Raw genomic sequence first — 19,898 nt, forward strand, 5'->3', positions numbered from 1 at the left:
AGGTCTGCTTTAAGGAAAGGAAGGAAAAGAGACAGACAGAGAGGAACACAGGTACAAAAATGGCAATGAATAAGTACCTATCAATAATATCCTTAAATGTAAATGGATTAAATGCTCCAATCAAAAGACACAGAATAGCGTCATGGATAAGAAAGTATGACCCACACATATGCTGCCTACAAGAGACCCACCTCAGGACAAAAGACCATCACAGACTAAAAATCAAAGGATGGAAACAAATTTTCCAAGCAAATGGACAAGAAAAAAAGGCTGGGGTAGCAATTCTCATATCAGACAAAATAGACTTCAAAAAAAGAGCCATAAAGAGTGACCCAGAAGGTCACTTCATAATACTCAAGGGAAGAATCCACCAAGAAGACATTAATATCATAAATATATACGCACCCAACATAGGAGCACCAAAATATATAAGGAAAATCTTAGAGGAATTCAAGAAAGATATAGACAGCAACACAATTATAGTGGGGGATTTTAACACCAAACTATCAAAAATGGACAGATCTTCCAAACAAAATATCAACAAAGACATTGCGGCATTAAACAACACCCTTGATGAAATGGACCTAACTGATATATACAGAGCTCTTCACCCCAAAGAAGCTAAATACACATTCTTTTCAAATGCACATGGTACATTCTCAAAGATAGATCACATGATAGGGCACAAAACAAGCCTCAACAAATTCAAGAATATTGAAATCATACCAAGCATTTTCTCTGACCATAAGGGACTGAAACTGGAAACCAACCCCAAAGGAAAAAACCCAAAACACCCAAAATCATGGAGACTGAACGGTATGCTATTAAACAATTAATGGGTCAAGAATGAAATTAGGGAAGAAATCAAAAAGTTTCTGGAAACAAATGAAAATGATCACACAACAACCCAAAACTTATGGGATACAGCCAAGGCAGTCCTGAGAGGGAAGTTTATAGCAATACAGACCTACCTAAAGAAAACAGAAACATTTCAAACAAATGAACTTACTCTACGCCTACAAGAACTCGAGGAACAACAACAAAAACAGCCCAAAGCAAGTAGAAGGAAGGAAATAACCAAGATCAGAGCAGAACTAAATGACATAGAGACTAAAAGTACAATTCTAAAGATCAATGAATCCAGGAGTTGGTTCTTTGAAAAAATAAACAAAATAGACAAGCCTTTAAGTAGGCTCATCAAGAAAAGAAGGGAACGGACACAAATAAACACAATCAGAAGTGAAAGAGGAGAGATTACAACTGACACCACAGAAATAGAAAGGATTGTAAGAAATTACTATGAAGAACTGTATGCCAAGAAATTTGAGAACCTAGGGGAAATGGACACATTTCTAGAAAAATGTAATCTCCCAAAACTCAATGAAAAAGAAGTAGAACACCTGAATAGACCAATAACAGCAAAAGAAATTGAAGCAGTAATCAAAAAACTCCCATCACACAAAAGCCCTGGACCAGATGGATTCACAGGAGAATTCTACAAAGCATTTAAGGAAGAGCTAACCCCCATTCTTCACAGACTATTCCAAAAAATCCAAAAGGATGGAAAACTCCCTAACTCCTTTTATGAAGCCAGCATCATCCTAATTCCAAAACCAGATAGAGATACAACAAAGAAAGAAAACTTCAGGCCAATATCGCTGATGAACATAGATGCTAAAATCCTCAACAAAATATTAGCAAATCGCATCCAACAATATATCCAAAAGATTATACACCATGACCAAGTGGGATTCATCCCAGGGATGCAAGGATGGTTCAACATTCGCAAAACAGTAAATGTAATTCATCACATAAACAAAAGCAAAGACAAAAACCACATGATCATATCAATAGACGCAGAAAAAGCTTTCGATAAAGTACGACACCCATTTATGATAAAAACACTCAGCAAAATGGGAATAGAGGGAACATTCCTCAATATAATAAAGGCCATTTATGAGAAACCTACAGCCAATATCATACTCAATGGACAAAAACTAAAAGCTTTTCCACTAAGATCAGGAACAAGACAAGGATGTCCACTTTCACCACTCCTATTCAATATAGTATTAGAAGTTTTGGCCACAGCGATCAGGCAGGAAAAGGAAATAAAAGGCATCCAAATAGGAAAGGAGGAAACAAAACTGTCACTGTTTGCAGATGACATGATAGTGTACATGGAAAATCCTATAGACTCTACCCAAAAACTGCTCAAACTAATTAATGAATTTGGCAAAACAGCAGGATACAAAGTCAATATCCAGAAATCAAAGGCATTTTTGTATACAAACAACGAATCAGCAGAAGCAGAAATCAAGGAAAAAATCCCATTCGATATAGCAAAAAGAAAAATAAAATATCTGGGAATAAACCTAACCAAAGAGGTAAAAGACCTGTATGCAGAAAACTACACAGCACTGAAGAAAGAAATCAAGGAAGACACAAACAAATGGAAACATATACCGTGTTCATGGATTGGAAGAATGAACATCATCAAAATGTCCATACTACCCAAAGCAATATACAAATTCAATGCAATACCTATTAAAGTACCAATGGCGTATTTCACAGACATAGAACAAACACTTCAAAAATTTATATGGAATCATAAACGAGCCCGAATAGCAGCTGCTCTTTTGAGAAAGAAGAACAAAGTAGGAGGGATCACAATACCTGATATCAAACTGTATTACAAAGCCACTGTAATCAAAACAGCCTGGTACTGGCATAAAAACAGGCACATAGACCAATGGAACAGAACAGAGAGCCCAGAAATCAACCCAACTCTCTACAGTCAATTAATATTCGACAAAGGGGGCAGTAACATAAAATGGAGTAAAGATAGCCTCTTCAGCAAATGGTGTTGGGAGAACTGGACAGGTACGTGCAAAAAAATGAAACTTGAGCACCAACTTACACCATACACCAAAATAAATTCAAGGTGGATAAAAGACTTAAATATAAGCCATGACACCATTAAAGTCCTAGAGGAGAACATTGGCAAGAAAATCTCAGATATTCCACGCAGCAACATTTTTACGGATATGTCCCCTAGAGCAAGGAATATAAAGGAAAGAATAAACAAATGAGATCTCATCAAAATAAAAAGCTTCTGCATGGCTAAAGAAAACAGTATTAAATTAAAAAGACAACCAACTGTATGGGAAAACATATTAGCCAATGATACCTCAGACAAAGGTTTAATCTCCAAAATATACAAAGAACTTACACGACTCCACTCTAGGAAGACATCGAATCCAATTAAAAAATGGGAAAAGGACTTGAACAGACACTTCTCTAAAGAGGACATACATAATATCCAGAGACACATGAAGAGATGCTCAATATCATTAGCTATCAGAGAGATGCAAATTAAAACCACAATGAGATACCACTTTACACCAGTCAGGATGGCTATAATAGACAAAGCAACAAACAACAAATGTTGGAGAGGGTGTGGGGAAAAGGGGACCTTAGTTCACTGTTGGTGGGATTGTAGACTGGTACAACCATTATGGAAAACAGTATGGAATTTTCTCAGACAAATAAAAATCGACCTGCCTTTTGACCCAGCAATTCCACTGCTAGGATTATACCCCAAGAATCCTAAAACATCAATTTGAAAGAACCTATGCACCACAATGTTCATAGCAGCACAATTTACAATAGCCAAGAGTTGGAAGCAACCTAGGTGCCCATCAGTAAATGAATGGATCCAAAAATTGTGGTACATATACACCATGGAATTTTATGCAGCAGAGAGAAAGAAGGAGCTACTACCTTTTGCAACAACATGGATGGAACTGGAAAGCATTATGCTGAGTGAAATAGGCCAGGCATTGAAGGACAAATACCATATGATCTCACCTTTGACAGGAAGCTAAAGAATAAAACAAACAAGCAAACAGAATAAAAACAAAGACGCTGAAATAGAGAACAAGTGGGCAGCGACCAGAGGGGAGAGGGAAGGGAACTTAAGGAGAAAAAGGGGGAGGGATTTTGAGGAACAAGTATGAATGACACAGAGATGAGGACTGGGGGGGGAATGGGAGGGAGGGGGGAGACTGGGCGGCGGGGGAAGAGAAAAAAAATGTACTTGAAAAGTAACAAAAAAAAAAAAGAACCAACTCTTGGGTTAATTGATCCTTAGAATTATGCCTTTAGTCTTTATGTCATTTAATTCTGCTCTAATCTTTGTTATTTCCTTGCATCTACTTTCTCTGGACTGTCTTTGTTGTTGTTCCTGGAGTTCTTGTAGGCATAGAGTTAGGTTGTTTGTTTGAAATGTTTCTATCTTTTTTTAGGTAGGCTTGTATAGCTATCAAGTTCTCTCTCAGGACTGCCTTTTCTGTTTCCCATAAGTTTTGAGTCGTTGTGAGTTCATTTTCATTTGTTTCCAGAAATGTTTTGATTTCTTCTTTGATTTCATTCTTGACCCATTCACTGTTTAATACCATACCATTGAATCTCCAGGATTTTGTGTGTTTTGGTTTTTTCCCCATTGGGGTTGGTATCTAGTTTCAGACCCTTGTGGTCAGAGAAAATGATTGATATGATTTCAATTTTCTTGAATCTTTTGAGGCTTGTTTTGTGTCCTATCATGTGGTCTATCTTTGAAAATGTTTCATGTGCATTTGAAAAGAATGTGTATTTAGCTTCTATGGGATGAAATGCTCTCTCTATGTAATTTAAGTCTATTTCATCTAGGGCATTGTTCAATGCCACAATATATTTGTTGATATTTTGTTTGGAAGATCTGTAAAGTTTTGACAGTGGGGTGTTAAATTCCCATACTATAATTGTGTTGTGGTCAATATCTTTCTTGAAGTCCTCCAAATTTTTTTAAATGTATTTGTGTGCTCCTATGTTGGATGCATGTATATTTACAATGTTTATGTCTTCTTGGTGAATTTTTTCCTTGAGTATTATTAAGGGATTTTCTGGATCTTTCTTAATGGCCCATTTTTTGAAGTGTATTTTGTCTAATATGAGTATTGCTACCCCAGCTTTTTGTTCTTTCCATTTGCTTAGAAAATTTGTTTCTATTCCTTCACTTTCAGTCTGTGTAGATCTTCAAGCAGTCTGCAAGCAGGGCCTTCAGTGCCACCTCAAGAGCACCACACAGCTGGGTGGGGAGGAGGCCGGAGTGGCTGCTGCAGGAGAATTCCCCAAACAATGTCTCTTTTTTCACTTTTACTTTTTTAGAAATTCTTTCTATTCAAGCCTGCTGCTCCACACACAGACCTGGCCTCTCATAAAACCCAGTTCTCCAACCAGACAGGGGACTATCTGGGTCAAAGCCTGTACCAAACCAACTCTCAACTCTCCCCAGCTATTGTCCACAGACTTTGTGGGTGCTCACAGCCCCTGTGTGTTTGCCACTTAGTCCTTATTCCCCTCTCTGCTACTTCAAGCAACCAGGTCTCTGCCAGTGCTGTTCAAAACTTGTTTGGCAGGGGAGGGAGCCATTGACCTGGCTCTCTTCCAAGAACCCTGTGGCAGACCCGGGGTCTCGGCCTGGGGCTGCAGCCACCCTGGTTCCTGAGCTGGTCCCAGTGACCTTATTGTCCTGAAGCACTGTCTTTACTGTCTGGTTTTTCAGTGTCCTCTACAATTTTCAGTCTCTTATTTTCATATATGCTGAGGTACTGTTGGTTGTTTGCTCTGTTCCTCTGTAGATCAGCTAGGTTTTTCTCCTGTGTGTAGGGGAGAATGGAATCCTCTCCCTCCTATCTTGTCGCCATCTTCCTAATTAGGTTTAACTCAGTAGTTCTTAGTTCAGCGGTTCCCTGAACTAAAATGGAGAAAACATTGCATTCTTATTTTCACTAATTTCATCTTGAAACTTACTAAATCCTCTCATTATTGAAAAAGAGTCACAACCTGAGAAGTCAGCACTGAAATCACAGATACTTCATACCACACTACAATTTTTGAAGCTCTCTCAAAATAGTATTTACATTGATCGCCACTCTGAAATTGTTGTATTTAAGTGATAATGTATTTGAAATATCCATTAAAAAGAACTGGATATTTGATCTATATCAAGCATTTCTTATCACATATTTTGTTCTTTTTGATATTTGTATAACTTCATTTCAGTATGGTTGTCTATTTTGGTAATTCTGTGTGTTTTTAGGCTATGCATTTATTTAAAATATTATTCTGAGAAGGTATCTACAGGCTTGTGCGCTTTACCACAACAGGGTCCATGGCACAAATGCCTGTTCACTTCTTACTCATCACCATGGCCTAAGCAGAGATCAACACATTCAGCCAGAAAGGGCTCTGTCTACCAGGCTGAGCATCTGGGGTTGTCTTGGTATTTCTTTCTGTGCTTCTTTTTTTTGTCAGAAAACACCTCTTGATAAGAGACACATCAGGACACTTTCGTGAGAAGACCAAAGTGATGGCCCATGGATCTACAAGATACAAATTCTCTTTAGTCCCCATGTGGGCCACACTGGAGCATCAACCCTAAGCAAGTCACTGGTCATCTATAAGCCACCTTTGGCTTATGTGAAAATCCACTGTGATGACAAATACAAAACTATATTTAACAGTGGACAATTATTGGTATTTGCTGCCTCATACAATAAAACCTCTAGTGATATGGAAGGAGGACTCAGAGATGTATTTGTTGGCCTTCACACTTGATAAATAGGTGAATATAACTTCTTCTTTTCTTAAAAACTTGAATGAGATATAATGCACATAAGATACATTTCCCTCATTTAAAGTATCCAGTTAAAATGCTTTCAATGTATTTACAGAGTTGTGCAAACCATCACCACAAGCAATTTGAGAACATTTTTATCAGCCTAAAAGATGCCCATACTTATTAACAGTCATGCCCCAGCACCCTAAACTCTCAGTTTCCAGGCAATCAGTAATATACTTTCTATTTCTTTAGATTTGTATATTCTGAACATTTCCTGGAAATGTGATTATACAATATGTGGTCTTTTGTTACTGGCTTCTTTCATTTGCATAATGTTTCCAAAGTTTACTCATATTGGTGCATCAGTGTTTCATGTCTTTTCATTGTCAAATAACATTCTCTTGTATGGATGGATATACCACAGTTTATTTACATGGTCACTAAGTGATGGACATCTGGGTTGTTTCCACTGTTTAGCTATTAAGAGCAATGCTATTATGAGCATTTGTGTACAGATTTTTTGTGTGAACATATATCCTAATAAATCTTGGGTATATCCAAGAAAAATTACTGGATTATATGGTACCTGTAAGTTTAAAATTCTGAGGAATTGCTAAACTGATTTCCAAAGCAGCTGTACTAGCACCATATAAGAGTTCCAAGTTCTTTACATCCTTGTCAACACTTGTTATTATCTGTCCTTTTTATTCTATCCATCAGAGTGGGGGTGAGATGATATTTTATTACAGTTTTGATTTACATTATCTCGATGACTAACTATGTTGAACATTATTTCTTGTGCCTAATGGCCATTTGTGTATTTTCTTTAGAGAAATGTCTAATCAGATCCTTTACCTGTATTTTAATAGAGTTAATTATCTGTTTATTACTCAATTGCAACATTTCTTTACATATTCTGAAGACTCCTATTATATGCACGATTTACAAATATTTTTCCCATTCTATGTATGGACTATCTTTTCACTTTTAAGCACAACATGTTTTAACTTTGATAATATTCCATTTCTGTTTTCTTTTGTTGCTTGTGCTTTTTATGTCATAATTAAGAAATAATTGCATAATCCAAGGTGATGAAGAGTTATACCCTTGTTTTCTTCTAAGATTTTTCTAGTTTTAGCTCTTACATTTAGACCTCTTAATGCAGTTTGAGTTAATTTTTCTGTGTAAGGCAAAGTAGAAATCCACCCATATCTCATGTGAATATCCAGTTATCCCAATACCATTTGCTTAAGAGATTATTCTTTCTCCCAATGTGGAGGCAACTTCCTTGCGAGTACCCCCGAGTGCCATGGATGAGGTGCATAAGTATGACCAAGTCATGATGTGATCTGCTTGGGGAGAAGTGAGCAGTGGCCAGTTTCTCAGGGGAAAAAGGCCAGCAGTGGCCAGTTTCTCTGAGTAGAAAAAGGCCCTGAGCCCTCTCCTCCAGGGCTTTTATTGGGTTCTAATACACAGGCATACAGGCGGCAAGGATCAAAGAGTAGATAACACTTCAAAGAAAACTGAGGGCTTACTATGAGTCAGACAGAGTCTGTCAGGAACAGAGTTTTAGGGTTTCTTGCTTGAACCCCTAACATATGAATGAAAGCACTCTTAGCAGAGCAGATTTCACAGGTTTATCAGCAAGTCTTTGTGATGCCAGATTTTTCCCCAGGACACACTCTAGCAAGGCAAGGAGCTGTCCCTCTCCCCAACAGGTATTCAGGCTTAAGGGGATTAGAGCCAGGAAGCACTTCTCCCAGAGGGCATGGGGACTCGGGCTATGTCCGAGCAAAGGGGGCAAAGCAAGGGGGCAAGAGTTCATTGCTGTTTGTTGCAGCCCCCCTTCAAATCCTTCCATGAAGGCCTCCCAAGTGATCAAGTCTGGCTTAGGTTGCCCCCCACTCTGAGGGGTCTTACCTGTCATTGACTTCCAACCAAGCTTTGGGGGCAGGGAGGAGAAAATGAGGCAGCATTTGCTACCAGAGGCAAGCTTTGTCTCCTGCGGGTTGCATTCCAAAGGTTGTCCATCGCCTTAGCCACAAACGATCAACATACAATTCCTAAATCCAGGCAGAGTGGTCTACAACAACCCCATTTAATTGTCTTGGCTCCCTTGTGGAAATTGACCAAATATATGAGAGTTTGTTTTTAAATTCTCAATCCTATGGCATTGATTTATGTCCATTCTTATGCCAGTGTCTTACTGTTTTTATTCTTGTAACTTTTGTAGTAAATTGTTAAAGCAACAAATGTGAGTTCTCCAGTTTTGTTTATCTTTCCCAAGATGGTTTTGGTTATTTGAAAACCCTTGCATTTCTATGTGACTTTTAGTGTCAGCTGAAAATTTCTACAGAGAAATCAGCAGATATTCTGATAGGGATTGCCATAAATCTATAAATCAAATCTGGGACTCAACCATAAACATAGGATGTATTTTCACTTATTTGGGCCTTTTAATTTATTTTTTAATTTTTTAAATTTATTTATTTTAGAGAGAGGGGAAGGGAAAAAAAGAGAGAACATCAATGTGATAGATGCATGTGGATAGATTACCTCTAGCACACATCCCAACTGAGGACCAAATCCACAATCCAGGCATGTGCCCTGACCAGAAATTGAACCTGTGGCCTTTTGCTCTGTGGAATGATGCCCAACCAACTGAGCCCCAGTAGTCAGGGCTATTTAGGTCTTTTTTTTAAATTATTTTATTGATTATGCCATTACAGTTATTCTATTCCCCCCTTCATTCCCCTCCACCCAACCCCCCACCCCTACTATCCCCCCCTTTAGTTTATGACCATGTGTCTCAAGTTCTTTGGATTCCATATTTCCCATAGTATTCTTGCCCTCTCCCTATCTATTTTCCACCTACCATCTATGCTACTTATTTTCTGTACCTTCTCCCCCCTTCCCCTCCCATTCCCCTGTTGCTAACCCTCCTCCATGAGATCTTCATTTCTATGGTTCTGCTCCTGATCTAGCTGTCCTTTTAGCTTGCTTTTGTTTTAGATGTGGTTGTTAATAACTGTGAGTTTGCTGTCCTTTCACTGTTCATCTTTTTTATCTTCTTTTTCTTAGATAAGTCCCTTTAACATTTCATATAATAAGGGCTTGGTGATGATGAACTCCTTGAATTTGATCTTACCTGAGAAGCACTTTATCTGCCCTTCCATTCTAAATGAAAGTTTTGCTGGGTAGAGCAATCTTGGTTGTAGGTCTTTGGATTTCATGACTTGGAATACCTCTTTCCAGCCCCTTCTTGCCTGTAAGGTCTCTTTTGAGAAATCAGCTGACAGTCTGATGGGAACCCCTTTGTAGGTGACTGTCCCCTTATCTCTTGCTGCTTCTAGGATTCTTTCTTTCATTTTAATCTTGGCTAATGTAATGATGATGTGCCTTGGTGTGTTTCTTCTTGGGTCCAACTTCTTTGGGACTCTCTGAGCTTCCTGGATTTCCTGGAAGTCTATTTCCTTTGCCAGATTGGGGAAATTCTCCTTTATTATTTGTTCAAATAAGTTTTCCCCTGGTGGCTGTTCCTTTCCCCCTTCTGGTAGCCCTATAATTCGGATGTTGGAGCGTTTAAGGATGTCCTTGAGGTTCCTAAGTCTCTCCTCATTTTTTTAAATTCTTGTTTCTTCATTCTTTTCTGGTTGGTCATTTTTATCCTCCTTCTGGTCCACTCCTTTGATTTGAGTTCCAGTTTCCTTTCCATTACTATTTATTGGTTTCCTGTGCATTTCCATTCATTTCAATTAGTTTAGACTTCATATGTTCCTCTAATTTGTGACTAAAGTCAACCAGTTCTGTGAGCATCCTGATCACCAGTGTTTTGAACTGTGCATCTGAAAGTTTGGCTATTTCTTTGTCACTTAGATTTATGGGCTCTGGGGCTTTGAGATCTTCTTGAGCCATTTTTGGTCTATTTGCGCCCATTAAGTATGAGGAGGGGAGCCTTAGGGGCAGGGCGGGGCCTCCAGGATGGGGTTGCTGGTTTGTGATGCTGTTTGTGGTGGCGGGGTCAGAGTGGGGAAATGGCATCCCCCTCTTCTGCTTCCAGCCGCTGGGTGAGGAGCTAAGCTGTAGGTGTTCACCAGGGCAGGGTCGCTCTGGTCGCTGGGTTGTGAAGCTGTATGGGGGGGCGGGGTCAGAGCTGGGAAATGGCGGCCCTCTCTGCTGCCTCCTGAGGCTGGGACCTGCTAGGTCCCATCTCACTGCTCACTCCCTGGCTGGTCTATCTGCGCAGGAATGTGCCAGCACAGCCAACCCACCACTCTTCACCCTCGCTGGATCCGCTGGTTGCTCACTGGGTGGAACTCACTAGGTTGCTCACTGGGTCGGCCCTTTGCAACTCCATGCCTGGGATCCTCGTGCCTGAGTCCTTCTGACCAAGTTTTCCTGTGCAACCCTGCTCCGCCAGCTGCTTGTTTCACCCCTCTTACCGGTCAGGCTGAAGAATTCATTGTTATTGGACTTCAGAAAAGTTCAATTTTCTGTGTTCTGGCTGTGTTTTCTATTGCTAATATTTTGTTGTCTCTAAACCTGGTTGTGTGAGAAAGAACAGTGTCTCCACCTATGCCTCCATCTTGGTGGAAGTTTCTATGTAGGTCTTTTAAAATTTCTTTCAACATTTTCTTGTAATTTTGGAAGTATACAGTTTACATTTCTTTTGTTAAATTTATTCCTTAGTAGTTTATTTTTTGATGCTGTTGTAAATGAAATTTTTAAAATTTCATTTTTAGTTTGTGCATTGTTACTATATGAAAATACAATTGATTTTTGTATTTTTATTTTGTATGCTACAACTGCTAAACTTGCTTACTAGTTTTTTTTACAGTCATAAATATTTTCTTAGGATTTTCTATATACAAACAAGAAATGTCTTCAGTGGACAGAGATCATCTTTTTTTCCTTCCTAGCATGGATGCTTTTTATTTCATTTCCATTCTTACTTAAGTGCCCTGGCTAAAACATCCAGTACACTGTTTAATAGAAGTAACAAGAGCAGACATCTTTGTCTTGTTTATGATCTCAAAGAAAAAGTTATCATTCTTTCACCATTAAATATGATATCAGGCGTGGGTTTTTAGCACATGCAACACATTTTCTTTTACAAAGAATGAGTCAAAAAAGGACTCTTAATTTTTACCTTGCTTTTTGAAGAAAACATGCATGAGATCCAAAATTTAGTAAAATATTTGCTCTGCTATACTGATATAATGTTGTTTATTGAATAACATTTGCTCACCACAAATTTTATTTTTCCATCCTTGGATTCATATATTGCCGCATAGCTGCAGTGATTAAATTTTTATGTGTGAATTTTAGTATTGTTATTGCTTATAAATATAACATTTTAATCTTTTAAATCCCTTTCTAATATCTAAGTTATTATAATTAACATTAAGGTTAAAATAATATTGGTGTACTTATTAGTCAAGTACTAATAATGGTTATAATATGTAATTTTTTTTCTTCAGAGTTTTTTTTTATTGATTATGCCATTATATTTGTTCTGTGTAATTTTAACACCCCTTTTAATGCTGTTTTTCTTTTTTCTTTTCTTAAGATTGTATTTATTTTTAGACAGAGGGGAAGGGATGGAGAAAGAGAGGGAGAGAAACATTAACGTGGGTTGCCTATCATGCTCCACATACTTGGGACCTGGCCTGCAAGCCAGGCATATGCCCTGACTGGGAATTGAACCAGCAGCCCTTTGGCTCACAGGCCAGCACTTTATAGCATGCATTCTCTAGCACACATCCCAACCAGGGACCAAATCCACAATCCAGGCACTGAGCCACACCAACCAGGAGTATTTTTAAATTTTTTAAGTATGTTTTATTGATTATGCTCTTATAGTTGTCCCATTATTTCCCCTACATCTCACCTCTCACCAGCTTTTCCCCACTCTTTAGTTCATGTACATGGGTCATGCATATAAGTTATGTGGCTTTTACATTTCCTATACTATTCTGTAACCTCTCCCTGTCTATTTTGTACCAACCATTTATGCTTCTTATGCCCTGTATCTTTTCCTCCATTTTCCTCCCCTCCTCCCAACTGATAACCCTCCATATGATCTCCATTCTGTGATTCTGTTCCTGTTCTAGTTGCTTGCTAAGTTTCTTTTTGTTTTTTAGGTTCGGTTGTTGATAGTTGTGAGTCTGTTGTCATTTTATTGTTCATATTTTCAATCATCTTCTTTTTCTTCAATAAGTTACTCTAACATTTCATATAGTAAGGGCTTGGTGATGATGGACTCCTTTAACTTGACCTTATCTAGAAAGCACATTAACTGCTTTTCCATTCTAAATGATAGCTTTGCTCGATAGAGTAATCTTGGATATAGGTCTTTGCTTTTCATGACTTTGAATAGTTCTTTCCAGCCCCTTCTTTTCTTTTGGCAAGTTTTCTTTTGAGAGATCAGCTGATAGTCTTATGGGAATTCCTTTGCAGGTAACCATCTCCTTTTCTTTTGCTGCTTTTATGATTCTGTCTTTATGTTCATTCTTGGGTAATGTAACTACGATGTGCTTTGGTGTGTGCTTCCTGGGTCCAACTTCTTTGGGACTCTCTGAGCTTCCTAGACTTCTTGGAAGTCTATTTTCTTTTTCAGATTGAGATGTTCTCCTGTTCAAATAAGTTTTCAATTTCTTGCTCTTCCTCTTCTCTTTCTGGCACCCCTATGGTTTGGATGTTGGAATGTTTAGAGTGATCCCAGAGGTTCCTAAGCCTCTCCTCATTTTTTTTTTGAATTCTTGTTTCTTCATTCTGTTCTGGTTGAATGTTTATTTCTTCCTTCTGCTCCAGATCATTTATTTGAGTTCCAGTTTCCTTCCCTTACTGTTGGTTCCCTGTATATTTTACTTTATTTCTCTTTGCTTAGCCTTTACTTTTTTTCTCTATTTTGTGACCATATGCAACCATTTATGTGAGTTATCCTGATTACAGGTGTTTTGAACTCTGCATCTGATATGTTGGCTATTTCTTCATTGCATAGTTCTATTTTTGGAGCTTTAATTTGTCCTTTCATTTGATTATATATATTCTCAGGGCATCTGTTAATGTTGTAAGGAGTGGAGCCTTAAGTATTCGCCTGGGTGAGGCAACCCAGGTAGCTGCATTGTGGTGCTGTATGTGGAAGAGAGGTCAGAGAGGGAACAATGCCTCTTGCTAACTTGTTCCACTCTGGCCATTTATCAGTCACTTCCCCCACTACCCACAAGCAAATTGGACCCTTCTGGTGCTGATTCCAATTGGTTGGTTTGTGTATGTTCTAGGACCCTGTGGGTCTCTCCAAAGTACTCTCCCGTGGGGCTGAGAGTTTCTCTAGCCACTGCAACCCCCACAGATTTTACAGCCAGAAGTTTTGAGGCTTTCTTTCTCCACTCTGGAACCCTGGAACGTTGGATTGTGCAGTCTGTCTTGTTCCCCAGTTTTCTCTCCTGGTTTATCTCCATTCCAATGTGATACTGCCAGCCACTGCCTCTCCTGCCTGGTCCTCCAGCTGCTACCTTGCCATGCATCTTCTGCACTCTGGCTTCCCATCCCTGTCCCTCCTACCAGTCAGGACAATATTTCTTAACTCCTTGATTGTCAGACTTCCACACAGTTGGATTTTCTGGCAGTTTTGGTTGCTTTTTGTTTTTAAATTTGTTGTTGTCCTTGTTTTGGTTGTGCAGTGAGGCAAAATGTATCTACCTATGCCTCTATCTTGGCCAGAAGTTCCTAATATTTTCTTTATAGATCCTGATCACAATTTTGACAACCATTATCCTAAAAACAATTGCAAACCATTGTACTTTAAATCTAAGATAGAGACATACATGTGTCCGTACCGATGGCTTCCTTGAGGTGACATCTGGCTGTATGTGTATACCAGCACTATCCAATAGTAATTTCTGTGATGATCAAATGTTCTCTCTCTGTACTGTCCAGTTTAGTAGTCACTAGCCTTTTGGGCACTTGACATGTGGCTCTGAGAGAGAAGATATGATTTTTTAAAAGATTTTATTTATTTATCTTTAGAGGGCAAGGAAAGGAGAGAGGGAGAGAATATCAATGTGTGGTTGCCTCTGGTGGGTCCCCTGCTGGGAACTGGCCTGCAACCCAGGCATATACCCTGACTGGGAATTGAACCGCAATACTCTGTTTCTCAGGCCTGCGCTCAATCCACTGAGCTACACTAGCCAGGGCGAGAGGATATGATTTTTAACTTTAAATTTTAATAAGTATAAGTTACAGTAACCATAGATGATTAATAGACAATGTTCTCAATTTTTACCTGCCTCATCCCTAAATGTTAGTGACACCAATCTCCACCAAGAGGCTGGAACTTCCATCACAGCAACAATTGGTAGCTAGTCATGTATCTCAACAATCCTGGTGTCCTTAGCACCAAGAATTGCACATTTGGAGAGGTGGGTTTTCTTTTCATCCATGGGAGAGGCTCGTGTTCTGAGCCAACATGTGTTTCAGTGAAGGTACGTGGCCCACATGCCTGGAAGAGAAACAGAATATGAAGCAGGGGTCTGCATCAGGGAACTTAGGAGTTAACAGGACTAAGAGCAAGTGTTCAAGTTGAAACTAGAAAGTTTTTGTTAAATCTCTTAAAAGAAGAGCTGCCTTCCACACTTGAGAATGCTTTTTTGTTAAGGTGTATCTGGGATCAGGAAGTTGTCCTCTGGCTCCTTTCTGTATCTGGACTCCTTTTCATCTCTGTTTTAACAACGTTCGTGTATGTTTGCCTTCAGTACAAATGGCTGGGTAGTTGGTGTAGCCTCTCTCACAGACTTCAAACAGAAACTCCCACCTGAATGTCAGATTTTCTGGCCAGATAGATCCAAGTGACCCAACAGCTGTTCATAAAGTTTTCACCAGTAGTAACAATTATTTGTTGAACAGTTGCTGTGTTCTAAGAAAGGTAACATTCACTGTGTGTATTTTATAATTTCCACATTTGTTGTAGACCACTCTGCCTTGGTTTTAGAAATTGTATCTCGCTCCCTTGTGGCTAAGGACGAGGGAAAACCTTTGGAATGCCAGCCACAGGAGACAAAGCCTGTCTCTGGTAGCAAACACTGCCTCAGTTTCCTCTCCCTGCCCCCAAAACTTGGTCGGAAGTCAATGACAGGTAAGATCCCTCCGAGTGGGGGGCAACCTAAGCCAGACTCGATCACTTGGGAGGCCTTCATGGAAGGATTTGGGGGGGGCTGCAACAAAGAGCACTGGACTCTTGCCCCCTTGCTTTGACATAGCCCAAGTCCCCATGTCCTCTGGGAGAAGTGCTTCCTGGTTCTAATCCCCTTAAGCCTGAATACCAGTTAGGGAGAGGTGCATGCAGCTCCTTGCCTTGCTAGAGTGTGTCCTGGGGAAAAATCTGGCATCACAAAGACTTGCTAATAAACCTGTGAAATCTGCTCTGCTAAGAGTGCTTTCATTCATATGATAAGGGTCTGAGAGGAAGTGAGTATGTCTCCCAAAGTTTCTGCAACCCTCTTCCTGACAGACACTGACTCATAGTAAGCCCTCAGATATCTTTGAAATGTTATCTACTGTTTGATCCTTGCCGCCCTGTATTCCTGTGTATTCCAACCCAGTAAAATGCTATGGAGCAGGGGGCTCGGAACCTTTTTCTCCTCAGAGTAACTGGCCGCTGCTGGCCTTTGTCTCCCCTCAGAAACTGACCACAGCCCACTCCTCCTACCCCAAGCAGAACCCATCATATCTTGGTCATATTCATCCTTGTCCATGGCAATCGGGGGGACTCACGAGGAAGTCGCTCCCACATCTGGTGCTCAGAACAGGGACTGGAGCGGACCTCCTTCAAGCCAGAGGCCTTGAGCCATACCACCGACATGACCTTTAAGATGGTAACAGATACAAGACTCTCATCCCTGGTGGTCAGGGGGACTAGTGAGGAAGTCACTCTCACACACATCAGCCCTGTAAATTATGTACTATATCTTCTGTTTTGAGGTGAGAAAAAGCAGAGTTTTTTAATCAAGTTCTAGCAACAGGTAAAATTGGAGCTCAAACATATTTTACATACTAGTTCTTTCATCCTAATGTAGGCTGAAGAATCTTAGTTTCACCACTTACTACCTGTGTGGTCTTAGGAAGTCATTTATCCTTTCTGACCTTCAGTTTCCACATATGAAAATGAAGAATTAACAATGGATGCCACTAGGGCAGATGAAAAGGTATCTTCCTGGGGACCAGGGTCCAGGGCTGCTTCCCTGGCTGTCTTCAATTCCTTTCCTGTTTCTCCCTGGATCCTTCAACTTCATTTCCTCCTTAATTTTTTCACATCTTCTTATTGCTATTATTGGTAAAAGCACTCAGCTGACCTAAATTTTATGAAAAGACATTTACTGAGTCTCCATTAAGGACAGGAACTGTCCTGGGTGTCAAACACAATGAGTGGCCAAATTCAATTTTTAGAGACCAAACTGTATTCTTTTTTAGCTAAAATTTGCTGAGAGTTTACTATGGCTCAGCTGTTTTAAATGTTTTGCATGTATAACTCACTTCATCCTTATAATAACACTATGGAGGGGTGACTGTTATGGGTGTCACTCACACAGTTGAGGAAACTTAACCACATACAGGCTGGGTTACTTACTAAATATGACATAACTTATAAATGACAGAGTTGATCTTAAATCCAGCCAAACTGGCTTCAAAGCTCATACTCCTAACTTTAAAGTTCTGAGGTTCTTGTGTTTGCAGGTTAACATGAAAACATCACACTGAAAGGGGCCGCAAAAATCATATAAAACAGGCACTCAACTGTCCATGCACACAATATGCAGTGTGGAGATACAAAGATGTATAAGAACAATGTTCCATCCCTAGAAAAACAAGATTGTAAGGCTAGCAAAGAGCTGAAGTATGTGATGACTTATAAAGCAGGGAAGGTGAGGTAAGTGCTAAAGTGTTGATAGAAAGTTCTACAAATTCACAGAGAGATCAGTTCTGGTGTAGTCACAGAAACCCTTTCTAGTTGTTTCTCATTAACACCTATGCCTTTAAAGAAGGGTCAGGTTTTAATATCTGGAGAAGACATAAAGATAAGAATGTTCCTGGCACAGGAAAAGATAGGAGCTTTGAGATGAAGGTGAGACAGCATGAGGTATTTCTCCCACAGTCAGTAGGGTCCCCTCTTGCTAGAAATGCCAGCATACATGGGGACCAGTGGGATACCAGGCTTTAAAACATATGAGTGGGATGGGATACCAGGTCCAAACCACAGCCTAGAATTGTGAGTGCAGATACCCTATTTTGTGGCCACAGAGTAGAAGCAGAGTGAGTGAGTATCTTCAGCATGGCAAGGGGAGGCCGTGGGAGCATCTTGGGCTCCCTCAGCAGCATTTGAGGCTTGTGAAGGTCCAGGTGCTGTCAGCAGAAGTGAAGAGCTAGAAAGAATAGAAGCCATGAAAAGAACTGTCTTACAGAGGCTGTGATAAGGGCAAAGACAAGACAGAGAAACTGATGAAGTCTGAAGGTGATTATTTCAAATGGGGTGGCTCAAATATTGATCCAGAAAAAATGATTTCAGTGTACTTTCTGGGCAACCCACTCCCAGTCTGCTTTGATGTTGATATCATTACAAGGGGAATACATTAATTTGACAACGGGTGGATGTAAAGAGACAAGTGAAGACCATAGGCAAGACCCTGAGGACTGACCACCTTCATTGGGCAGAAGGGCGAGAGAGGCCACCATAGGCAGGAGGAGAAAAGGAGGGGTAGAAGGACAGATGTTTCAGAACACATGGGAGGAAGAAACTTTGGAATAGTGAGGACTCAAGAGTACAAAGAGCACAGAGGTGTATAAAAAGATGAAAACTAAAAAGTTATTGGTTTCAGTATTTAGGAAACAGTTTTATTTAAGGGACTGTTCCAATAAGACAAGCTTGGGCTGATGAACTCTGGTGAGGGTGGTGGGCTCAAGGGCAGGCCAAGGAGAGGGAGCTAGTGTGCCATCCACATGGAGAGGGAGGGAGTGGCTCATCTTGTGCAAGAAGTGCAGACAAGATGTGGGTAGTTTAAAGCATGCAAAAAAAAAAGCTTCAAAGTGATGTTTGGAGAAGGGCAGGGATTGACAAGAATTGTCCCAAAAGGCAGGGATAATGTGCACTGAGGGCTAGAGGTAAAGTTTGAGGGGTGGGGAAGGCCAAATGGGTGTGTCTACCTATCCTTTTGCAGGGTAATCCACCCATGGTCAATGCTCCACTCGATTTAGTTGTTGCCATGGTTTCTTTCCATATGGAGACATCCAACACTTCTTCATGTTGGGTTAGCCCAAGTACCACAGGCATCATTGAGTTACATGTGGACTCAGCTACTAGGACTGTTCTCAGACTTCTAATCTTCTTTTATTCTTTTTCTTTCAACAATCAGTAATGGGTATAAGGAGACCAGAATAGGATGTGCCACCAAAGACAGTTGTGGTGAAACTAGAACCCATTCAAGAAGTGAACCAAAAGGCATGAAGAAAGACCAGATGCTTCAATGTCTCACAACTTCTTTTGGGGCTGGTAGTCTCAGGACAGCCCCATCCTTTGTTTAATGTTTTTCTGTCTCAGCCTTGAAATTCTTAGTTAATTTGGAACCAGAGTGTCCTGTTCCCTTTCTTGTGTCATGCACCCAAACAATGTCCCTCATTTCTGACATCTTTCAGCAATGTCCCAGTGGGTTCCTGATCACAACTGCAGGTCTCAGAGCTGGTTGCACCTGATGCAGCCTCCAATGAGAAGGCTATGCATAGGAGTCACGAGCCCTAACTAAGCCCAGACAGCCAGTCAAGGTCAGGCCAGCACCTGCCCTCCTTCCACTGGTAACAGCCTGACTCTCCAGTCTGCTGGTCTTCCCTTCCTCTTTCCAGAGGAGCAGTTCTGGGATGCTTCAGACCTGTTCTTCCAGTTTCTGTGAGGGAGCTGGGGCAGTTTTCCCAGGATCTTGCAGAGTTCAGAGGAATGTTTTGAAGGTCTGTGGGTCCCAGCATTCAGCTCCAAGCATCAGGGAGTGCAGGAATGGACCAACTACCTACCTCTTTTCACTTTTACAGTGTCTATAACCCATCCCTCACCATAGGTTGGCACAGTCCAGCCAACAAGTGCTTGATCTTCTCTCATGAGGATGCCAGCACTTTCTCACTCAAAAGTCTGGGCTCTTAGGACCAAGGAGGCAAGACCTTGGGTAGGCCAGGAATAGGTGTGGTTTTCTGGAGT

The sequence above is a fragment of the Artibeus jamaicensis genome, unplaced genomic scaffold (genome assembly GCF_021234435.1).
Source record: "Artibeus jamaicensis isolate MK-2021 breed Jamaican fruit bat unplaced genomic scaffold, CSHL_Jam_final contig_320, whole genome shotgun sequence".
Taxonomy (NCBI): domain Eukaryota; kingdom Metazoa; phylum Chordata; class Mammalia; order Chiroptera; family Phyllostomidae; genus Artibeus; species Artibeus jamaicensis.